At 40.8% G+C, this 24775-nt stretch overlaps 1 protein-coding gene across 3 annotated transcripts in view; it reads right to left on the bottom strand.

The window, feature by feature from the left end:
• The window catches only part of nts (neurotensin), a 118340-nt gene that overhangs the window by 57475 nt on the left and 36090 nt on the right, over positions 1–24775 (bottom strand). The window contains exons 1-2 of one of the 3 annotated variants that reach the window (XM_041795918.1): positions 19634–19724; positions 10548–10659 (exon numbers count right to left, since the gene is read on the bottom strand). The exons of 1 other annotated variant lie outside the window; for it this stretch is intronic. The gene's annotated coding sequence lies outside the window, so the exon portion shown is untranslated. Of the gene's footprint in view, positions 1–10547; positions 10660–19633; positions 19725–24775 lie in introns of those variants that run through there. One more of the 3 variants, XM_041795917.1, reaches the window with a different exon arrangement.

Consider the following 24775-nt stretch of genomic DNA (forward strand, 5'->3'; position numbering starts at 1 on the left):
AGTAACTGTGCAAGAAGGAGATGAGTGAGAGAGGTGACCAAGACACTTATGACTACTCTAAAGGAGATACAAGCTTTGGCAGCTGAGCTGGGAGAGACTCTGCATACAACTGTTGTCTGGTTTCTTTATTCAAAGCTTTATGGGCATCATGCTGTGGGGCTGCTTCTCAGCAGTCGGCTTTGGAAGGTTTGTGAAGGTAGACGGTAAAATGAATGTGGCAAGATACAGGAAAAATCCTAGGGGACAATCAGTCTGCAAGAGAACTACAGCTTGGGAGACTTATTTTCCAGCAAGACAATGACCCAAAGTATACCGCAAAAGCTTCAAAAAACGCTTTAAACACAACAAGGTGAATGTTTCAAAGTGGCCGAGTCAAAGCTGAAATCTTAAACCAACAGAGAATATGTGGCTGAACTTGAAAAGGGATGATCATGTCAGATCTGTTCAGCAACCTGACAGACCTCGAGCAGTTTTGCAAAGAACAATGGAGTAAAATTGCAGTGTCCAGATGTGCAAGCCTGATTGAGACCTATCCACAGACTCAGTGCATCTACTAAATACTGACTTGAAGGGGGTGAATATTCATGCAGTCACTTATTTTATATTACATATTTTTACTTAATTGGCATTACTTTGTAGTAATCTGTTTTCACTCTGATATAAGGATTTTTAAAAAAAAAAATCACAATGTCAATTTTTTCCTTTATTGTTCCTTTGCAGCAATTCATCTGAGCAACTTGGCCTTAAAATCCCTGATGGTGTTGCTTGTTTTAAGCATAATGACATTCAGATATCTCTCTTTAAGAGACTTTGAAGCAAAGGCCGGTCTCATAGAAGGTTTGAAGTGGCAGACAACTGCAGACCGTCATACTCTGTGATAGATGTGCTGAGCCTTTGATGGTGGGCGAGAGGCTCTCTTTTTTCTTGTGCCATGGCAAGGCTGCACTAATCTACACGCACACTTCCCCTGTAGAACTGGCACTTTGAAGACCCTGCTCTGTTTATGAGATTAATATGATTGGGAGATAATTTCCTGAGAGGGGTCTTATTATTGTCACACACAAACACACAACAAAAGAATCTGCACAAGTAAACAGCACAGGCAAAGTCTGACGCATGCACCATCAAACACAAAAAAGTACACAGCCACTTTTTACAACCTGCAGCTGCTTAGTCTTTTAGCACTCGTTGTCATGGTAACTGAAAGCACACTCATCCTCTAGGCAGTTGACCCTCTCTGTATTTCTAAAAGGTGCAAAAGTCCTCACAGAAAAAACCCAGTGACATTCACTCTTCCTCTCTCCAGGCTGTCAGCTTTTAAACTTGAGAAATTTGTTGTCTTTTTTTAGTTACAGTCCTGTTTATCATAAAAATGCTAAATTTATAAAGGGACTTTCTCAGAAGAGAGAGAAGAACTCATTTAAATTTCAAATCAAAGTCAGCTCCAGACTGTTTTGTTGTGCCGGCCTTCTTTTCTGTCTTTTCTGTGGACAGGCAGAGAGGCTGTGATGGATTTACAGCAGAGATTGACTTTGTGTTGACTCTGACACAAAGAGCAGCATTCCTCCGCCTCTGGTCGTGTGACGGAGCAGGATCGGGCCTCTTCTGCTGGGCTGGGGTCTCTTTCCAGTGTGCACTCATGGGTAGTGGCTTCCTGTGATGTTTCCTGTCAGTAAGGGGGCTTTCAGGGCAGCTGGTGCAGACTCAATGGAAGAATGTGAGAGATAACAAATGACTCTGGTACTAATGAGGGTTTAGCTACAGGTATTTACACTAAGTCATATTTATGGTTTGTTTTTGTCTTGATGTTTGCTCAATCTGTGGGAAATGACTTCGACTTTACATAGAGTGGTTTCACTGTCTAACAAAGGTAGTAAAAAGCCTGGTGACTTTCCCAATAGAGTGAAAAAGTTGAGAAAAATGATTTTCCATACGACGTCTCTCAGTTCTGTACTTGAAATTATGACCTTTCAGAAACAGACAATGACAATAATCCTGACAGATTACATCCTGATGGTTTTGCCATTAGGCAAATTTCCTGAGGCCTCAGGCAGCTGTCATTAGAAGCGTGCATTGAATAAGGAGTGTCTGAACGTTATGATAAGAGGCCCAAAGTGAAAAAAATGCATCAAAATTGGTTTTGTTTATCCTAAAAGTTTGGTGAAACAGTTGAGAACCGGTTGATGACATCTCAGCACCACCAGCAAAGTTCAACCTACCTGATCGATGCTTGCTGTGCAGGAATTTCCTCTTCATCTGGCAGCAAGGTCCTTAAGGGTTTTGCCCCACTGCCTTTATGTGAGCATCAGGAGTGCGTTCATTCACAGGTGTTCACGTGCAGTATGGTTTAAAGGGCTTGGGGGTGAAAATCTCACACCCCAAGGCTTTGCAGGCAAGGCGCATGAGGAGGCATCTGAGCGCGCAAACAAAAGTCAGTTTTTCCATTGGTCCTCCCGGTCTTATGATACTATTGTGAGGCCTAGGTGCTGGACTCCTTTGTGACAACTTCTTTTGAGCACACCTTCGGGTATCATTGGCAACACTGTGTGTCTAATGCCTACATGCTCAGGAGAGTGGAGATGGGAAGGGTCAGCTGCTTGATACAGGAACGGCAGCTGCACTTTTACGTGCACCTTCCACATTTTCCCGACCTGATTCAGCGCATACTGGGTGCCCAGGACCCAGTGTTCTGGTCCAGATGCTGGGAGTGACTGCTTGCTTAGTGGACTGGGCAGCTGGGAGGATACCTGGAGAGATGGGGCATGGGCCTGAAGGATGGCCATCAGGAGGCCAAAACAGAACTGGACTAGGTTGATAGGGGAAAGTGCAGAACTGGCACATGATCCTGCACCAGACCTTAAAACACTGGTAGGAACCCAACAGTGAGGTTGAAGCACCCCAAACAGCCCTAAAATATCTTTATATTGAACGAACTGTAGTTGGCATATTGAAAAAATGAACTGGAAGGCTACTTTTTGGTAAACTGGCATGCAATAAATAAATCTTATCATCAGTAGCAAAAGAGCAAATTTTGCACTAATGGTGACTTTTCCCCTTAGATTACGGACATGTTAAAATGTTTAAATGTGGTGAGTCGTAGCTAGCTGAGCTGGCAGGAAACCAGCTCTTTACCCTTGCAGAGCTCCTTGGGGGAACAGGGTTTTATACCAGGGCCATTGCTACAAGCCATTCAGTCCCTGTATAACCAAAGTAAGAGCTGTCTCCACATTCTTGGCACAAAGTCATACATATTCTTTGTGCATGTGGGCCTCTGCCAGAGCTGCTCCTTTTTACAGATTCAGATTTGACTGTCATGGACAGGATTTTGTAGTGTAGCCTGGGGGAGGAAGGTTTCCAGTTCGGTGACCTCAGAATTTCATCTGTGCTTTTTGCAGATAATGTGATTCTGTCTCCTCTCTTCCAGCTCCCTGTGAAGGTCTCACAGGCGCATCCACCTGTGAGGAGACCTCAGGGTAGACAAAGGACTCACTGGAAGGATTGTGCAGTATCAAAAATGTTATTGGGAAGAGGGATCTGAGCTACAAGTCTGAGCTGTGATGCTCTTCTAAGATGTGATGAGTAAGCACTGTTGGGCATTTGAGTATTTGTATTTAAGATTTGAGTATGTCCTTAAGTTCTCTGGCATTGCAGAAAAAAATGCTTCAAGATTCAAGATTTTGTTCATACTGGTCTTTGCCTGGGGCCTCCAAATTGCCAAAACCGTCCCTGTGGAACAGTTTTGACAAATTTTGTCAAAGTGAGGAACCTGCCCCTTTAGGTTATTCTCATACATTAGAAATACTTTTTGCAGGCCACCCAGGTATTTCAAGCCACCCAAGTATATTTGCTGACCATCCATCCATTTACTTCCGCTTATCCAGGGCCGGGTTGTGATGGCAGCAGGCAAAGCAAGTCCACTCAGACATCCCTCTCCCCAGCAACATTTTCCAGCTTTTCCCAGAGAAATCGAGGCATTCCAAGGCTAGATGAGATAAATAACCCCTCCAGCAAGCCCTGGGTCTACCTCAGATTCTCCTTCCAGTTGGATGCCCCCAGGAGACTTCCACAGGCAGACGACCAGGAGGCCGAACCACATCAACTGGCTCCTTTTGAAAGTGAAGAAGCAGCAGCCCTACTTCAAGAGCTCCTCACCCTATCTCTAAGGCTGAGCCCAGACACCCTCCTTAGGAATCTCATTTCAACCACTTGAACCTGCAATCTCGTTCTTTCGGCGATTACCCAAAGTTCATGACCATCGATGAGGGTTGGAACATAGACCAACCACTAAATCTAAAACTTTGCCTTCCGACTCAGCTCCCTCTTTACCACAACGGTACAGTGTAGCATTTACACTCAGTATGCAGTTGGGAAATCTGGAAAGTAAAAATGCTAACAGGTAAGCAATGAAAACCAAAAGTATTTAGTTGATGGGCTAGAATCAAATTATAATTTCTAGGCTCACTCTAGGAGGCTGAGGACCAGTAACAACAAGCAGTAGACAGGTAAGTTGTATTGCAGGTACCTTTTGTATTATGTTATAGTGCAGAATATTTACAATATATACAGATCAGTCATGACCGTTTTAACAGAAAACAAAACAAACACTTTAACCCAACGATAACCCAATTGGTTTCTGTCCAATATGTATCAGCAGTTCATTATGAATCAACAGTCAATATGTATCAGCAGTTCATTATGAATCCGCAATCGATATGTATCAGCAGTTCAATGTGAATCAACAGTCCATTAGTATCAGCAGTTCATTATGAATCCGCAATCGATATGTATCAGCAGTTCAATATGTTTCAACTGAGTCTCCTTCTATGCCCCTGAGATCAGGATGAATTCAGTGAATGTCTTTCAGTTAAAGTCCAAGGAAGAATGCAACAAAAGTTCAATCCAGAGCATTGAGATGAGAGCTGTGGGGGGCATTGGGCTAGAGAGAACTAGAATGCAGATCTCCTACCGCACAGGTGGAGAAATCAACGCTGATCAGTTCAGGTTCAGGTTCTGGGTAAGCTCGCCATCTTAGATTGGTTTAGATCAGGAACAGAAAAAACCCGGCCAATTCAAGTCGACTTTTAGAGCGTGTCACTTGCTTCAACCGGCTCGTTTTAGGTTGTAAACATCTGCTGCAGCCCTGTATGGAGCGTCCCCCACGTCTCCCGACCGACTGAACCGCCATGATTTTCAAAGGATCAGTTCACATGACTCACGTGCGTCATGTGACTGAGTTCACGCGAAGGCGCCGAAATACCGCGAGAACTACCAAAGACCAGCTCAGCAGTTAACTTATGAGAGTACTCAACTTTTTACAGGGGTTACAACAGTACGACGTCTGTAACACTGCCGATGCTGCACCAGTATGTCATGTTGTTTAATTTTTCTCACCTTATATGTTATGTTAGCCCTGCGATTGACTGGCGACCAGTCCAGGGTGTACCCTGCCTCTTGCCCAATGACAGCTGGGATAGGCTCCAGCCCCCCCCCCCGACCCGGAATGGAATAAGGGGTATAGAAAATGGATGGATGGATGGATATATGTTATGTTTTCAAATTAAATGTCTTTCAGTGCTTTTAATGTCATGCCTTCACTGTAAAGCACTTTGAATTTCTCAGTGTATGAATGGTGCTCCCTTCAGTAATTAAATAGCTGAAGTCACTCAGGCTTTGTCCAATATTTTCTACAGTTTATGGTTATGCAGTCTATTTTAGAAATCACTATTTTTGTTCAGCATGTCCATAGGCTAACATTTTCTAATCAACTAAAATCTCAACTAAGGCAGGTTGGACAAATCTTGACCACATTAGGTCTGAATAAGTATAGAAAATAGAAAAAGCGAGCTACATTTAGTCAAGAAAGGGAGGCAGACACCTGTCTTGAGATATATGGTTCACAAAGCCCCAACCCCCACCCCGAAAAGACTGACTAAACAGTAGAAAGACTCGGTGGGTACTCTAGTAAAGACTGGTAGCAGGCGTGACAGGAAGTGAGGGAAGCGTAGTGTTTGTGCAGAGAAAGAGGTCAGCGCTCACAATGGAGCCTAGCTTTATGTTGGTCTGGAGGGGAGGGTTACTGTAAATCAGCCATTTCAACAGACACAAACAAATACACAACACTGCCTAAAACACTACAGACCAGCCTGTAGAGGTTTCCCCCCTTTAAAACTATAGAAAACTTTCCCACAGAGACAAAGATCCAGACGCTGTGGTGCTGTCTAGCTCTGAAATGCTCTAAGACACACAGATATGTTGCTCTCTTTCTCTCTCTCTCTCTCTCCTGCATCTTGATTTTTTAACCTCAGTGACTCGCAGTCACACTTCAGACTTTCTCTGAATGTCTTGGACAGACTCAGCCTCTCAAGTGTGTCAAGACAACTTCAGATTGCATGACCTGGCGTCAACTACACTGAAGCTGAACACACGAGGGAAAAGACTAAAATCTTTTTATTTTTTTTTTACATCTTGGAAGTTGTCGGCACAAACAGCCAGTTATTTGAGTTTAATTTACCCTGAAACATGCCTAATTCTACATGCAGTCACTTTCTGACTGGTTTTATCAGAATCATTTAATCACATTTTGGCATACGAGCCCACATATTGCCTCATATTCAAATTTACTGCAAAATTTAAAACAAAAAGGTCTTTTGTAGGCTTTAACTTGAAACTAAGACCTTCCTTTCCTTTTCTTTGAAGAGGTACAGACAGTTCTTCCACAAAGCGGTCAGATAAGTCATCTGGGCAAGCAGTTTATTTTTTACGCTTATTTACACTCATTCTTAAGGCGACCTTTAGTGGCTGTAAATTATGAAGTGAGTGAAAGGAGGAAGTCTTGACAGAGTTTAAAGGGAGAGTCTCCACATTCACACATTCACTGGGTGGTCTCAGTTACTTTCAAAGTCTTCCAATGTTGCCCTGTTCAAAGGTTCAAAGCCATAAAGTAAAAAAAAAGAGAGAAGTACATCAGGGTTCAGAACTAAACCAGGTAAAGGCATCTGGCAGCAACTAATAGTCATAGACTGTGTACTAGGATGGACATAGCAATGGCTGCTCAGGAGGGAAGCCAACAGATTAAGAGCTCCCATATCTGACTGGCTGGAGTAGAGGCAATAAATTCAACATCACCCATGTTAACAGATGGGACATGGGCAGGGCTTTGTGGAAGTTGGGGAAATCAAGGGTCATGACCATTTCTAAAGACAAAGCCTATAATAATGCATTTAGTATATTTATTATGATAATGTTCAACTATTAATTATTTTTTAAAAAGCATTCATGTTACTTTTAGTGTTTGGGTAAAGATATTCTGGAACCAATTTTATCATGTGCAAATATTCAAACACTAGAACAACAGCTCACCTGTGTGAGCTACTGACAGAAATAAAGTTTAAAAAATTTAATAATTATTTTCTCAAGTCAAGAGGGCCAGCATTAAAAGAAGAATTAAACGCTACATTTTTACTTCACAATTTTGGCTTTTTCATTATTATGACCTACTAGGCCACTCATTTATTTTTAAGGACAGGTTTTACAGTTGTACAAGTCTTTTTCAATTTGGATAAAAATCATACATAAACCATAAGTTGTATGACTTAGCACACTGCTAAAGCTAACTTAGCTATGTAGCTTAAATTGATGCTTTTTGAGATCAACTTTAGCTACAAAGCTTATGAAGCTAACGTAGCTATGCTATGCTACGCTTTCCGTGTTAGAAATTTTTCAAGGTAGATGAGCTTTTTTTCTGTAAGTAGACTGTTAAATCAGCTTTTTAAATGTGTTGTAAGTAGATTTTGGAGCTCTAGTTTTTAACTTTTGAATTTTGGTCCCCTAACTGTTACCTTACCTTACCCTGATGGAAATTTAATCCAATTCTATTTCAAATGTTTTAGCGTGTATTTCTATTCTGACAGAGATGACGTCTTTGAAAGTGGCCGTCAAAGATACGGTCTGCCCTCAGACTGCTCTTGAAGTCTGCACCAAACGGTAACTATCTGTTGCACCTTTAAGGGTGTAAAAAAAAAAAAAAAAGGGTCCCCGGATCAGAAGTCTCTTAAAAGTTATTTGTCCTTAGGATGTTCCTTGATTAAGAGGAGTGTACAGTTAATTTTAAAGCAGCATCGACCCTGAAACTTCAACCTACATTATACAAAACAGTTTCAAATTAAACTAATAATTCATATTCAAATGTTATGATTATGCAAAACAGTGCATTACTGAAAAGAAACTGAATATCCCTTACTGTGTGGAGCCCAGAACACTGACAGACTGGATGGCTAACTTTAAAGCTGCTCTCACATGACATTTTACAGGTCAGGTTGTCTTTCTCTTAAGTCTGCCTTCAATCAGATTAGTGATCACATGCTGGAGCCATCCAACTATCATGTCCTATCATTGACAGTGCTGCCTTTGTGCCCCCTGTAAGTTTCCATTAATCTCACTTAGAAATGTCCAGGGTATTAAAGAAAGGCAGGAATAAAACTCAACATATCCAAAGAGTAATGAATCAGTATATTTAATTAAAAGATTAAAAGAAACACATGTTGGGGGTTGCTGATCATTTTTGGTGTTAGGAAAAGGTTTTTGGTTATGTGGTGATCTTTTTTCTCGTTGCTTTGGAGTGGGCATCTGTGTGTATCAAGATTTTTAATTATAGTAAAAAAAAAAAAAAAACATATAATACAAAATAACAAGCTCATTCAAAACTTGAATGTGATTGTTTAAGGGATTAGCAGCAGCTGCATATTTACAGTCTTCAGCCGTGGAGGAAATGATGCTGTGCAAACCTCCCTCTGTCATGATTATCTATTTCAGTCAGGCATTTCCTGCAGCAGACCTTTGACATTTTTCTATGACACAATGGGCTGAACTGGATTTTACCTTGGGACAACAGGGAATTAAATTACCTCAGAAGGACAGAAAGTTCAGCTTTGAAATGCTGCTAAATTGCATGTGAAACGTAAGTAGCTGAGGGAGGAGTTCAAGCCAAATGTAGATGAAGGAAATGGAGATTTAAGACCAATATATGGCTGGTTTTGAGAGATATTTTTAAATTACAATTTAAGTCTACATGTGGAATTCTGTTTATTTACATTAAACAGAACAAGTGAGAATAAAAAGACTTACTATAATACTAATAATAATACTTAAAGCAACATTATGATCTGTAACATTCTTCCTTAAAACAGTAGCTTCTAGTAATTATAACAAGACCATTATTTTCAACAGGGAGAACCCACAGAGTGCCCAGTCACCTGCTTTCACAACAATGCAACTTTGGCAGTGCATAGAGATTTTTTAAATGGAAGTGTATGCTGTTTTACGGTACTTGTTCACATACCAGCCTTCAGCCAAAAAGTAGCCAGTTAGTACTCTGTACTGTGTGATACAGTGGCGGAGGTTAAGAGATGGTAGAGTATGGTGATGAAGCTAAACCTCTAAAAAGAAAGCGTGACCAAGCAGTATAGAAATTCTATTTAACAGGCTTCTACACATAAGTGAGAGCTACTGACAGTTCCAAAGTGGTTACACTGCCACCCAGCAAGGTATCATAACTGGTCTTAGAAAGCAAAAGCAAATGATTAACAACTAAGTGTAAATCAGAGATAATCTTAGATTATATTCAAAAATCTTAAATAGTCTTAAATTGCAAATTTGAAATTTAAGGCCATAAAAAGTGTTATAAAAGTCTGATTTTTTTTACCAGTGAGAGGTCTTAAGTTTTAAAAGGCTCTTGGACCAAGACACATTCTTCTCCCATCCTTGTTTTCTAGCCAACCTTTCGATGTTAATCATCTTCTTTCACATATGATTGCAAAAATATTCTCCATAACTCAGGGAATTCAGAGTCGGATGTTCTAAAATCCCTAAGGGAGGACCCCCCAGATCCCTGTAGTAGTCTCTGTCTGAAATATTTCCCGCAGCAGAGAGAGGAGTGGATCCTCTCTATCTCTGCTGCTGACTGCTAGTGAGGATGTACAGAGGAGCAGAAACAGGTGTGTAGGAGGAATTTCAAACTGAAAGCTGAAATCTGATGTGTGGATTGATGTTATGACTTTCTATTGACCTGACTGGATAATCAGCCTATCGATATTTGTACTCCCATTGTTTTCTCACTTACCCCATGAGGCAGGGAAGTGATCCCTGCCTCATGATGGCAATTGAAGCGTGTGAAATGACGACGCATCGGCCTGGAGCAGGTGTGTTTTGGGCTTTAGCTGGAGCATCATGACTTTGGTATATTTCCCTGCAATTGTCCGTGCTTCACCTCTTATAATATAACAACAGTGATGTCACAGTAATAGCCATATTGTTTCAGAAGCAGGTGCAGACTACCTCACGGGACATTTAAGTGCCCATTGCCACGATTGTTTTCAAGGACCTTTATGCTCAAACACCTGGCAAAAAGTTTCACCCATCCTCCTGGAAAAACTCTGCAGGAATGTGGGATTTTTCCCTAAGGTTTGCATTCAAGTTTTTAGTCTTTCCATTAGCTCTGACTGCCTACAGCTCTCTCTCTGAGGAGACATGGTATGCTGTAAAACACTTACCCCGGCAGGTCCACTGACATCAACATCTCTCTTTTTTCATTCATCCGCTCCCTCATACGTCAGTCAAAACTTCATGTCCTGATTATCACATTCAGCAGAGCGATGAACCCCCCTGCAGACATAAACAAACATGAAGCATCATCACAAAAGTTGATTGCTCCACAGAATCAGTCACTGCCAACAGTAAACAGTGATTACAGCTCCCATGGCTTTTATCTCTTTTATACTATGATTGAAAAGCTCCTTCTCTGCATGCGCTACATTTGTATTAATGTGTCTGTAAAATGTGGTTCTAAATTGACTTTCTGAGTAGCTTATCATTAATTTTATATTACTGAGAAACACCACAGTAGATAGTTTCAGAGACGTTGTTTAAATAATGAAGAAAAGAGAGAAAAAAAACATTTAGGTAGACAAAGCTAACTGTCCAGGAGATGTAAACACTTCCTCTGCCGGCTTGTACACAACACGAGGGAGGAATTTAAACATGAGACTGACATTGTCCAATGCTTTTGACAGCACAACAATATGAGCCGGTTACTGAACAATAGGTTTAATACGTGACCCTTTCCTGTTGCCAGAAAATCTCCTTATAGTCTGTGAAACCTGTTTGTCACAATAAGAGAGAAGAATTAAACCTGGAATGCATTCACCCTCTTCACTAATGTGACGAGTAAACAGATTAATCTTCAGGAACTTTCTGGCAGAACAGCACTGTTTGGTCTTTATTTTACCTCCCTTTCACTGTGTGGATACTGTATAAATATTTTACTATACAAATACATATACAGCAAACACAAGGGAAAAAATGTAAGGATGCAAATGCAGAAACACACAAACCAAGAAAACAAATGCAGCAGAAAAAAGCTAGAATAACCAGTCATTCCAACTAAAGTCTCCAGGCCTGCAGGGGGAGCTCTGAGCTCTTTCAGAGGGAATAAATCACCAAACACCTATGGACCCATGTTGATTAAAACTGGCATCTGAAAATGATTTTGTTTGTCAGCGTAACCATCACTTTGAACCCTGTGTGAATTGTTATAGAGTGAAAATATGTAGAAAGGAAATGTTAAAATGGAGTGGCAAAATCTGGCAACACTGATTTAGAGGTGTGTGTCTTAACACATCATGTCAAATCCATTTTTTTGACCACAGGTGGACTCAAATCAAGGTCTCAGCAAAGATTTAGTGAAATGGACTGTTAAACCGTTGTTGCAACAGGTCTGAATACTTCTGTCAAAGTGATATTACAGTTTTTATTCTAGATAAATTGCAAATTCTTAAATTTTGTTTTCACTTTGTCATGATGGGGTGCTGAGTGTGGACAAAGGTAAATGGTCATCATGATGTGTTCACATATAACCTTAAGGAAAGGAAATGAAGGTTTGGGAAGAAATTTAAATGAATGCCTTTGTTTCTTCATAACTGTCATCAGTTACACAATGTAGCCGAGCTAAATTAAGAGACGTGTTGCCTTTTAGGACTATTTGTACCGTTGATCCTGTTGAAGGGCTGATATTTTTACAGTCTATTTCTAACTGTGGAAATTAATTCAACACATAAGGGCAATGAATCATCCCACTTACTGGACAAAGGTTCGTTGTTGAATTGCTCCTTGGGTGATTTTTGTACTTTTGGGAAAAAAAAGCAGTAAAAACATGTTGACTTGAACTGTGTCTTTTATATAAGGTATTTCAACACTGTAATGATGTCAGGCAAACCCTGAAAATAAAGCAAAGCTTCAAAGCCTCACCTAAGTCACATAAGTCTGGCGTGCGGCCTGTAGAATCAGATTACTAATGAGATTTTAAACCTCATGTGTTTTCACCTCTCACTCCTACATTGTCTTTGCTGTGCTGTTTTTGGCCCGAGTGCTTACAGATTTAGGACGCGATGACGTATGGAGAACCTGTTGATTTACGCACAGAGGCGGGTAGAGAGCTGATAGGGTCCCGACCCCTTCCAGCTCTTATGTGGAAGTATATGAATACTGAGACGGTCCCTGCTGCCTTTTCAGAATATAGTATATCTGCTGTGTGTAACCACTGCGGTGGTCAGATGTGCAATCTATATGCAGGGTTAGGAAACACCATCGTGTGTAATAAGCAGACGTCCTTCAGTTGATTTCACACACACAAACACAGAGGACACACTCCCTCAGTAATCAGAGGAAGCTGGTAGCAGAGCTGCTTTGATTCAAACAGGAAACACCCTCCATTGTTCCTCACTGGTAGCTAACCCACACCCAGGCACTGGCCGCACATAAAACCGTCATTTTACACCATCTTTCATTACTGTGACAGCCTTCTGAGCTTTAATATAGCCTCTTTTTTTCAATCCATTTCCATTTTAAGAAACTTGCTGACATTAAAACAAACTGCTAACATATTGGTTTTGGATGGGGATTTTTGCCAATATACGATTTGCTGATATTTTTAACTTCATTTTAGCTGATACTGATATTGATACCACTTGATGCTGTGGGTGATCCAAGATTTGCTGGAGGAGCTCAACAGCTCAATATTGTGCAATATTGTGGCAAAGCAGTATAAAACTGTATCGTCAGCATAAAGATGGATGTTACAAATTGTAACAGCATTTGTGATATTGTTGATATATAATGTAAATTATACAGGACCCAGTATTGAAACTTGCAGAACTGAAGAATAGTAGAAACAGAAGAATTAAAATTAAAACAAAAAGGAAGGCAATTTGTGTTTGGCACATTATTTCTTCGTGTAACAATGCTTCTTGGTAATAAATCTTATACCGTTGGAAAGCCTGTTTATTACCCTTTTAAATGGTGCCTCATCTTGAGGATAGAGTTCTTGCTGACAGGGTGAAAAAAACAGTTTTCTTGGGGTGTTGTCTTCTTGGGACGCCCACTTCGCGGCCTGTCTCTGACATTCCCCGTTATATGGAACTTGGCCTTCAGTTTGGAGATGGTAATAGGTTTCACTTCAAACAATGCCGCAACTTGGTTTTGCGGAACACCAGCTTGAAGTTGCCCAACCGACAGGCCCTATCCAGATCAGTCAAACGTGGCATGCCAATTCTTGAAGCAGACACCTACTGACCACTGTAGCAGGGCCCATGCTCAAGGGTGCTGCCAATCAGACACTTGAATGGCAGCACCTGGGGGTACCAGACGCTCAACCCACATACTCAGCTCTGCTGCTCATCCCACAAATGCATGATCCTTACATATGTGGCATCATTTAAAAGGGTAATAAACAGGTTTTCCAATGGTATAAGATTTATTACCAAGAAGCATTGTTGCAATAAAGAAATAATGTACCAAACACAAATGGCCTTCCTTTTTGTTTTAAGTTTATTTCCTAAAACAACACACTGCTGTCTCTGAGACAGGTATTCCTGGATCCATTTATAGATTCAGAATCCAAACCTCCAATATTTCTAAAGCTGTCTTAAGACATCTGGAACAATTTATGGTTCAAAAGTTATTTAACTTTTGATAAACTGTGTCACTTCTTGTTGTGTGCGACAGCGCCAGTATGGAAGGCATTTTGATGATCACGTTCAGAGAAAAACTGTCACGCAGCCACCAATCTTTGCTGCTGCAGTCGATCCTTTGGTTCTTCTTTGCTGCTCTAAAAATGGTAGCCCATGCATGAAGTGCTTTCCGGCAGCTAAGAAGAATTGATTTCCGGTTTGTAGGGCAAACATTAACACAACTAGACGAAGCAAAATATAAAGTTAAACCAAACAGTATTGGATTGGTGCATTAACTCAAGTACTCGCCAATGACACTAACTGCATTTTGAGCAGTATTGGACGTATTTTCGATACTGGTATCAGAATCAAAACAACAATAGTTTTTTACAGTGCATTCAGAAAGTCTTCAGCCTGAAGCTAAAAAATAACATTTATTTTCTACTTAATCTACACTCAGTACCCCATCATGACAAAGTGAAAACAGAAGTTTAGATTTTTTTTGTGATTTATTTTAAATAAACAAATAATCACATTTAAAAAAGTATTCAGACCTTTGCGAAAACACAGGATTGTTTCAACTTCGCTCTTGCTCAGTTGAGAGAATTAGCTAAGTGATGGCAGACAGGCTAGCTGGTGGAAGAAAGCTGAGTTGGTAAGGCTTAAAGAATTGTTTAATGATGGTAGAAACCTGTCAGGAAAGTATGGGGCAAACATGTCCGGAGCCAACATAGTTGAGGGTTGTGGGTTTGGAGGAGAGTTAAAAGCAGAGAAGAATTTGCGCGATCACTGGCAACACCCTCTGCTTGATAAAATGCCGTCTCAGCATATTTTAAAGCTAGGTAAATAAGACAGGTTTTTGCTGATGGTCAAGTCAGTGTTTTTTTTTTTTTGATTTCTCTCTGCTGCCGTGAGCCCTGCCCTTTGCTCTCTGGTGACCTCAGTGAACCAGGGACTAGGAGGAGTATTCTGAGCAGGCTTTGAAACCAGAGGATAGCATTTATCCAGAGAGGAGGTTAGTGAGGAGCAGAGTGTGACTGTAGCTTTGTTAACCTTTGTGGACCTTGTCAGACAGCTGTGTTGGTTTAATTGATTGAATATTTCTCCAGTATGATATTAACTGAGTAGTATTTTGTTGAAGCTCTGGTAAGCCAAACGAAAATTGAATAAAGTAGTGGTCAGAGAGGTGAAGTGGGGTCTAGCAATTACAAGTCAGGATCAAGTCCAGTGTATTGCCAGCTTTGTGTGTTGGAGGCATTTGAACCTGTTTGAGGTCAAAGGAGAACAAGAAAGAAATGAAACCAGTTGCCTGGGCTCTATCCATGTGGATGTTCATGTCTCCCATAACAATCAGCAGTCCAAGTGACCCTCTGGTGGGCAGTACACAACAACAATTTAAGTCTTAATTTAAGCAGTGACCTTTACTGCATGGTATTCAAAGCAGGAGTTATTGGTCATTGGTTTAAAAACCATAAGCTTGGAGCAGTGGAGGGCTGTAGTTACATTTGTCCTGCTGGAACTTTGCCCCACCCCCATGAAGGAAAGTTTGAACAGAAAATAAAAATTATAACATGGAAACCATTCAACTTAAAATGGCTCATTCTTTGTAGCTGTGCAGACGATAGAAGGTCTTTTTAAAGGTATCTAATATTAGCCTCCAGCAGATGCAGACGCAGAGACATCAACATCTCTCCAAATCCTTCTTTCAATAAATGTATTCACATAAATAAAAGTGGTGGTATGCCTTGTGGAGAAACCCACAAAGGGTTTAATACATTGAATGGGAATATAATCTTTTGAACTCAGTATGTTTCTATTCCACTCTCATGTTCTGTAGCTGATAATCTACATCCTGAACACATCCTTCAGAGGCCAGGCCAATCAGCACCCTGATTTCTCATATAAAGATTGCCTACGCCAGGCACCGAGTCCAATCACATTCCCATCACATTGTTGAACACTACCCACAGTCAATATACAGTAAGTGGGTGAGGATTCACCATGGAAATTCAGATTGGATACAATTTTAATCAACTGGAGGCGGCAGAAGGGTTTACAGAGGTGGACATGGCAAAGATCAAGCTGGTTAACCTCTGAACATCATGCCCTCTTTTTGTTGTCCTCAGATTGCTTCAAGGATGTCAGGAAATAACAGCCTAAGGTATCTTTAATATTCTTTATCTGCACCAACTCGTCTGTCAAGATAAACACAGTATAAACCAAGGCTCATTTATTTGGTTACACCAAAAAATCACAAGGAAAGTTTATTTCAATTCTTACTACTTAATACTTACTTACTTAATACTTTGGCATATTTACTAGATTTTAAGATACATTTCTGGTAAAGCTGTTACACAGAATGAAATACTGTGAGTGAATGAGGTATATGGCTGTAAACTTTAAGAGACTGGTGATCAATTGATCAGCAGATATTTGCCCAGCTGCTATATGCTCTTCACCAATAAAATAGCTTTTTATCAACACCTTAAACCCCAATCTAGCTACTTGCATTGGTCACACTAAATTTTCATATAAGCGCTTTTTGTAGTGAAATTGCACTTGTTACCCTAAAAATCCTAGAATCTTGCTTCAGTCCTTCAAATGTCCCATACAGAGCATTTAGGAAAGGGTGATTGGACATACATTCTGTCAGTCACATTCATGACGGGCCCATGGATAAGAGCAGTGCAACATCTCCTTGTGCTTTCCAATGTGGCCACACCCCCATTTGGGGGAAAACAAGCCCTCAGATTGAATGGTAGGAGGTTAGGAAACATCTGTAACAACACGGTTAAAAGCCATTTTGTTGTGTTGTGTGCCTTAAACAAATAACAATCCATAATTTAAGGCATGATTTTTAATTCTCAAATGATGAAAGAATGTCAGAGAAGAGTTCTGTGTCTTCTGGGTGGACCAGAGAGGAGTAAAGCAGGCAAATGTTGGACTGCTGCTGTGTTCTTAATGACTTCTAGAGCTAGCAATTATCTGTGACAGCAGGAGCTGTAGACTGTCTGCCTGTTCACAGCTTTTTCACACACTGACTAACTTATCGACCACAGTCAAGTGTTAACATCACACAAAAGGTATGTAAAGTTGGTGTATGACATCTCCAGTCACGAGATGTCTGGTTGCCCAGTTTGATGAAGGAACCTGAACACACACTCGTGTACATCTATAGCCTAGTAAGGATGTTCCTGAGCATGTATTTCTGTATTCAGCTTAACGCTTATTTAAATTTCGTTTTACTGACTATTCTAAAGAGGACAAAATCCTTAGAAAATCGACAACTTCATCATAGGGACATAGTGTCAGCGGGTGTTACGTTGTTAGCCTGATGTACTCTCTACAGCAAGGCTAACATTACAAGCTAGCGCTGCCTGCCTTCGTTCCTCTTTGCAGTTTAATATTGTACTTTGATATATGGCGTCTTTTCACTCCGGGTGGAAGTTAAACGCGAGTTCAACCCTCGACAGCCAACATACCATTTTATTTCCATTTACTACCTTAAAAAACGGTGATACCGTGCCGTTCCTACAACATGCTAACCGCTAAACCACCGCCAAGTTTCTCATGTTTACATCTGTAAAGTGCCAGACAGGAAAGCAGCCACCATTAACTGAAGCTTCAGTGGCCTCTAGGGGCGAGAGGTTCATCACTGTTTAAAAGAGCGTTATAGACTGGGACTTCACTCCTACATTTATAAAAATGATGGGTAATTAATTTAACCAACTCATAAATCCTGCGCCAGCTGATTTGAAAAACAAATTTACCGTTTTAGAGATGAACAGCGTGCATCCCTTATCTATAGTTTTGTTTATTTCATATTCTTAAGTTGCAAGTATTTTTTCACAAATGGCCGACATTATACGTTTATCTCTCTGGCCATTAAACTCTGGCTCTCAGTAACTATTTAACTGTACGGTTTTTATATTTTAAGACCCAATCATGTTAATTTTTATGGAATGCCCCCCCCCCCCCCCCCATAAAGGGGAGGGACCAGCATTGTTTGGGCAAAGATATGGATATGGGCAGCTCCAGTACTAAACTGAGCTGTACAGGCTAGTGCTGCTCAGTATATGGACACTGTAAGCGGAAGCCCATCTAGCTTTCACATGGAGTTTTCTTGCAAATTGAATGGTGGTTTCATGTGTTTTGCACTGATCTGAGGCTTCCATCTAACCCCTCTGCAATTAGCCTACATTGGTGTTGGGCCGCAATGATGATTGTCCTCCTGAAACTATACCCCATCCCCACACAGGGTCTCTGGAGCTCAGTCACAGTGATCATCAGGTTCTTGGTCACCTCTCTGACTAGGGTCCTTCTCCCTCGATTGCTCAGTTTTGTTGGGCGACCAGCTCTTGGAAGAGTCCTGATTGTGACATTCCCCATTCTCATTATTATTTCTGGCTCTTTCTATGGTCCTCCTCTCTAAAAAAAAAAAAAAAAAAAATTGAAAATTAGATTATAATGGGAAACTGCTGAGAACAAGTATGTTCAAAGGAGATAAAATCACAAGAGAGTTAAAAAAGCGTGGATAGTTCAAGTAAACTCATGAATTGTGGTAGAATGTGTTGTTTATTATAATGTTTTACTTTTAAAAAGCAGCAAAGTTTGAGAAAACTACAGTTTCATTTGTTTCTTCCTTAAGAAAACCTTGAATCCCCAAATTTCCCAGCATCCTGGGAATGCAGAACTCGTGGCCAAATTTTAATAAACCACAGAGACACACTCCCAGCGTGCCTGAAGGCCTTGGCTGGTGCCAAAAACAGAGCAGGTTGTGTGATAGTTTAGTCTAAAGAAGCCTCTGTTCCTACTCCCAGACAGCCTAAGGAGTGTCTGCTATCTGTTCAAGGCTGAAGCAACTATAGGGGCGAAATGGGAGGTCTTGTTTTGACACCATGGGACAGCTCTCTTTGTTCTTACTTATCTCCCCTTTCTGTAGCTAACCCCTACATGCTGTTTCCCTGTGATGTCTGGGTGTCAGAGAGAAGACTCAAACCATACTTTGCTCATCTACTAGGGTGACTGAGCCCCCTTTGGGTCGTGATTTATAGAACTGAGTGCTGCTGGTTTTCTTTTTGTTTTAAAATGGTTAAAGATGCGAGCAGCAAAACAGAACAGATATTTTATTGATCCACACATAGCAAAGAAATGATGTACAAGGCAAGATGCAGTGAATAATTCGGACAGCCCTGCAGTCAGTAGGCAAGTTTTTCCTTTCTTCTTTTTGTTAACTTGTGTTCTTTTGAAAATTAAAGCACCTATAAATGGCAAAGCTTTCGAGGTTTAATATACGTCTATTAAGGCACAATCTTTTGCCATGAGTTCAAATTAATCACCAATTAATTAGAACTCATGGCAAGTGTTGGTAGTGTTCATGACTTAGTGGTGTTTAGACAACCAGAGAAGGAAAGCAGGGGTGATTCTGTTCTACTGGTCATTCAAATGAGGGTTAGGAGGTAGATCGACTGGTAAATGGAGAGCTTTGCCTTTCAGCTCAACTCCCTCTTCACTACAACGGTCTGACACAACGCCCACAGTACTGCAGATGCTGCACAAATCCCCCTGTAAATCTCATGCTCCCTTTTACCCTCACTCATGATCAAGACCCAAAGATACTTGAACTCCTTCACCTGGGACAGAGACTCCCTCCCCACCTGGAGGAGCAATCCACCTTTTTCCAGCAGAGGACCATGGCCTTGGAGATGCTGATTCTCATCCCGGTCACTTCACACTCAATTGAAAACCATCCAAATGTCTGCTGTAGGTCTTCAGCTGAGGGAGCCAACAGAACCACATCATCTGCAAAAAGCAGAGATGGAATTTTGAGGTACCCGAACTGGAAACCCTCCACCCCCCTGGCTGCACATCTACGCATCACATTTTGTTATTTTGATTAAATTAACCTACTGTGCCTTTAAATGCCAAAGATAACAGTTTGAAAAAGAAAAATTGAGAAGCAGAGTTGATTTTTATTCTGCAGAAAAACAACTAGAGCCAGTTCCAACACTATTGTAAGAAACTGTGATTTAATCTTGGATCAAAGTTAATCCCTACAGTCTCTCCTTACCTTTAAGCAGGTGCCAGAGTCAGACCAGCCATGAGGAAGCAAGCAGCTCCCTATACTGTTAATTCAAAGGATTTGTCAGCAGAAAAATCAGCACCCATTAACAACAAACAAGTTAATTGGTTCATGTTGAACAGAGACTGCTTGCAGCCATGGGAGATGCGTTAAGCAGAGGACCATGTGCCTGATTTATAATAAACTAATTCCACTTGATCCATCAGTATCCTTCCTTCCTTTTCACACAGATATGACAAAGGTGATATATTGTTTCAACCCTGAAATTGTCAAACTCCAGCATGTATCCATTACGGTTCATGCCATCCACTTTCTCTTAGAGCCCCCCCCCCAACAGTACCTGGGTGCATTGTTTCCAGGATAGCCCATGTGATTTGCTGCACAGAGCCCAAGATTATATTTCAGCCTGAGGCTTTGGAGTGGCCATACGTCTTGAGAGAGCGAGAATTGGCTCCGTGGGGGGAAAACCAAACAAGCAACCACCGACTGGTTCTCCTTCTAATCCTTCTGAATGGTGGTAAGAGGTGAGAAACTCTATCACACATGAAAAGACAGAGGCCTCATTTTACACACTCCACGCTCAGATCCCAGCTTCCCACAGGCCGGCTACAAACAAGGATTAATGAGTTTGAAGCTTTCTGCAACAATGTTTGGCCATAACACCTTGAGATTTGCATGAGAGATTTACTCAGAGAGATGAAGTGCACGACTTTGTACCCAGTCTCCCCTGGCTGCCCTTAACAAAGGATTAGTTCAGCAGCTACTCTTACTAAGAAACCTGACACAGTTTGACTCACAAAAATAACAACAATGACCAGGCCAATATTTAGCCCCAATTTATTACATTCTTATTCCTGACTGATTTTAAGTATGTCTATTAAAGTGCAATACATTTGACGCATTTTTTTTCCCCTAATATTCACACATTCTGAATTTCATGCCTGCGACATGTTCTAAAAAGCTGGGACATGAGCATGTGTACCACTGTGTTACATCACCTTTCATTTTTTTTAACAACACTCTGGAAGCATCTTGGGACTGAAGGCACTTACTGTTGAAGTTTTCAAAGTGGATTTTTTTTTATCCAAGGTTAAAGGTTCTTTATTAGTACCCAAAAGGGTAAGTTTGTCGTGCAGACAGGAGTTCAGCATCCCAGAGACACAGACAGCAACTTACAATTCAAGACACAATCCACAAAAAGATATCTAAAACTGCCATTAAAATGTTAAAACAAACATTGATGATTAAAACCAAATCATGATAAAGAAGTTGAAACTCTGAATTTAAAGGATGAGATCAGTCATGGAGAACAGAGCTGGCTTTACACTGCAGCTGTGAGGAATAAATATCTAATGCAGTGGTAATCAACCTTATTCTACCAAAGAGCCACATTGTCTAAAAATACTTTAGCGAGAGCCACAATCCAAACCCAGAATGTAAGATAGATAATAGCTCTGTTAATCTGTAGTTGAAATGAAATTAAACAGTGGATTGGTGGATAATTATGAGGTTAAATGGGATGCAAATGTCTGTATAGTGTCAGAAGAACCAATGTGTCACTGATAACGAGCATATATTTATTTTATTTATCACTGACATCAGGTTAAAACCTTGTATCTAATGTTTTCATGATTTCAATATTTTTTTATAAATCAGTGCTATTGGTCACCCTTTACATCTGTCAGTGGGTTTAATTTTAAAGCAATAAAAGATGTCAAAAGATACTTTTCTTTCATTCCCTGAAAAGTGGTCATTTTGCACATACCAGTCTTCGGCCCAACACCAGCGTTATCAAAGTTCCACCCAGCCTAAAGATTTTGTAAGATATTAGAATGTTCTGAGTTTGAGCTATGAGATGCTTTTCAAAGAGCTGATGAATGATGGTTGGCTATTTGGTATTTATACCTCACACTGGGGCATTTACTGGAGTTCTGTGGCTTCATTAACATAAAAGAGATACTTTCTAATTTTTTTACACCCATTATTAATTCTATAGTTAAAGGGGGAGGGGCCTCATACTGGTCTTTGCCCTGGGCCTCCAAATGACTAAAACCAGCCCTGCCTTACACCTGCAGCTCTCCAGACACATTGTTTCCCCCTGCCTCCTTTAGGAGCTTTGGTTTTATATTTCTGCTCTTTTGACAATAGTTGTGATCATTAGTGTATTAGAGATTATATCAAGTGAGCCTGTAGAAGAATAAGGAAAATCAAATATGGTGCTATTTACTTTGATCCTTTGTGACCTGTTTGTTAAAAAATCAAGTATCCAGGCAACAAGATTAAAAGTCAGGTTAAAATGCTCTAAAAGCCTCATGGCAAGATATGAGGTTGGATAGTGTTTAAAAGCAGAGGAAAAAAACAAAAAAATAAAACCAGCAGTCTGGCATGTGTTTTGCTATTTTTAAGATGTTTGGTGAAAAGGTTTAGTAGCATTAGTGTGGCATCCTCTACTCCTCTATGAGCCTTATAGGCAAACTGTGAAGGGTCGAGTGCCTGCTCAGTTGCCTAAATTATCCTGTTCTTTACGAGATTTTCAAAGCTTTCTATCACATAACCATTTTTTAATGACTTACATCTTGAGTTGCTAAACAGTGGATGGTTTCCATGTCATATTTTTCAACCTATACTGCCCCATACATGTAGAGTGGGAGACAGGTCTGACATGCAGGCAAGCCAGTCTAGTATCCTCACTCTTTTACTGTGAAGTCATGCAGTAGTAACTGTGCATAAGCAGAGATGTCCCTGAAAAGATGTTGTCTGGAAGGAAGCATATGTTGCACTAATACACCCTTAACCCATCACAGATTCAGCCATAAAATGGGTTTTGAACTTTGTGTTGATAACAATCTGGATGGTCCTTTTTCTCTAGCCCAGAGGACTTTCTGTTGCAGACCCTCCCGTTTCTGGTCCTCCCAGTCTTACTATACTCTTGTGAGTCCTTTGAGACAACTTCTCTTCTGGACATCTTTGGGTATCGTTGGCAAGGTCATGTGTCTAACGCCAACACGGTCAGGAAAGCAAGGATGTGAAGGGTCAGCTGCCTGACATGGGAACAGCAGCTGTGCTTCTACCACACCTGGCACTCTTTTCCGGGCCTGATCCAGCTCGCTGCATACTGGGTGCCCAAGACCCAGTGGGCTGGTCCATCAGTGTGGGCGACCACGTGCGTCATGGAGATGGCAGCAGGGTGGATAAGTGGAGAGGTAGGGCATGGGTCTGGCACAGGCCTGGAGGATGGCCAGAACAGGATTAAGGTTGACGCTGAAAAGTGCCACACTGCCATACCTGACTTGACCAGAGGAATTGACAGCCATTATTTCTAAAAACAATCTGAAATTTTCAGACTGCAGCACTTTTCTACTTTAGGACTTTAGTTCATATTTCAACATCAAGTAGTTTCCTGTACTTTCATCAGTGAAGTGAATCACATGATTCAGTGGTTCCAAGTCTTGTCAGCCTTTCCTGTCTTTACTTTCTAGATTTCATAAGAAAACATACTTCAGTGATCATCCCACCATGACTGAGCATCTCCATCCCCACTGACAGGCACTGATCGCTCTCTCCTGCTCATACAGTATATCTGTTCACGCTCAGAGAGCAGCACATCCTTTTAACAAGTCAACTGTGCAGTAAAACTTTTAAAAATTGCCTCTGATCTCGACTGTTTGTTCTACCAGCTTGACGCAGAGTGTCTTCATAATGCACGACTGGCATGCCAAAACGGTATCGAGGAGCTCATTACTTCCAACGTATTAGAAACCTGAGAGCGCATGCAGTTCTTGTAGGAGTAAATTGATACTAAGTGGGGGGATTAACTCGATGTTATGGAGATAAATTCGTTTTGGCGTAATCTTCCTTCGACTCTGTGCTTCAAGAATGATAAAGCCTGAAAAGCAGAAATATGTTTGCACTGTGTAGATTGGGCACTGCCTATAAAGTACGTTGCTGCATATTTACATGCCTTATGTATCAGCTGAGATTCAGACCAAGGAGATCACTAAGGGGGTATGCAGGTCCAGACTTATACTAGGTTTATGATTTGCCTTTAGGGACATGAGCAAGGAGTTTATCAAAGATGCCAGCCAAAGGATATTTTTTTTCACCACCGTTTCCTCTCGGTAGCTTGCATGTCTTTCAAGCTATCCCTAAATTCAGCAGAAAAGTTGTGGTTTGTCAACTTTTGCCAGGTACCAAATGTTAAATCACATCAGATGTTTCCAACAAGCCCTTACATAATCAAATACAGGTGCTGAAAAATGCTCTAACCTAAAATCAGACTGCCTGTGTTGACATCATTGTGGATGCGGTGGTTAATAGATGTATTGTTCACACATCTGAGGTCAGTGGGTGTTGGTTTCCAAATCTGAAAGCCTGTAATTTGTTGCCAAGCACGACTACGACTCAAAGAGCAACACTGTGAGCACTCAGCAGAAATGAACCTGTAACAGTATACGTTTCCATATTCTTTACATTGTCATGAGCCAAACTGCCTACTTTTGTTTCCCCAACAAAAACTTGGGGTTTGACCATGAAAAATGCTCCAAGGACAAAGGCGGAGAGATTTCTGTGAAACTTATCTGCTTCACATACAGTACAAGCTGTGTGTTAAACTTATTATCAGAAGAATCATCGAGTACAAATTAACTCCAATGCATGCAAATAAGATAAACAGTTTGGTTGCAGATGACGTCAC

This window comes from Cheilinus undulatus, linkage group 9 (assembly GCF_018320785.1).
Source record: "Cheilinus undulatus linkage group 9, ASM1832078v1, whole genome shotgun sequence".
In the NCBI taxonomy this organism is placed as follows: Eukaryota; Metazoa; Chordata; class Actinopteri; order Labriformes; family Labridae; genus Cheilinus; species Cheilinus undulatus.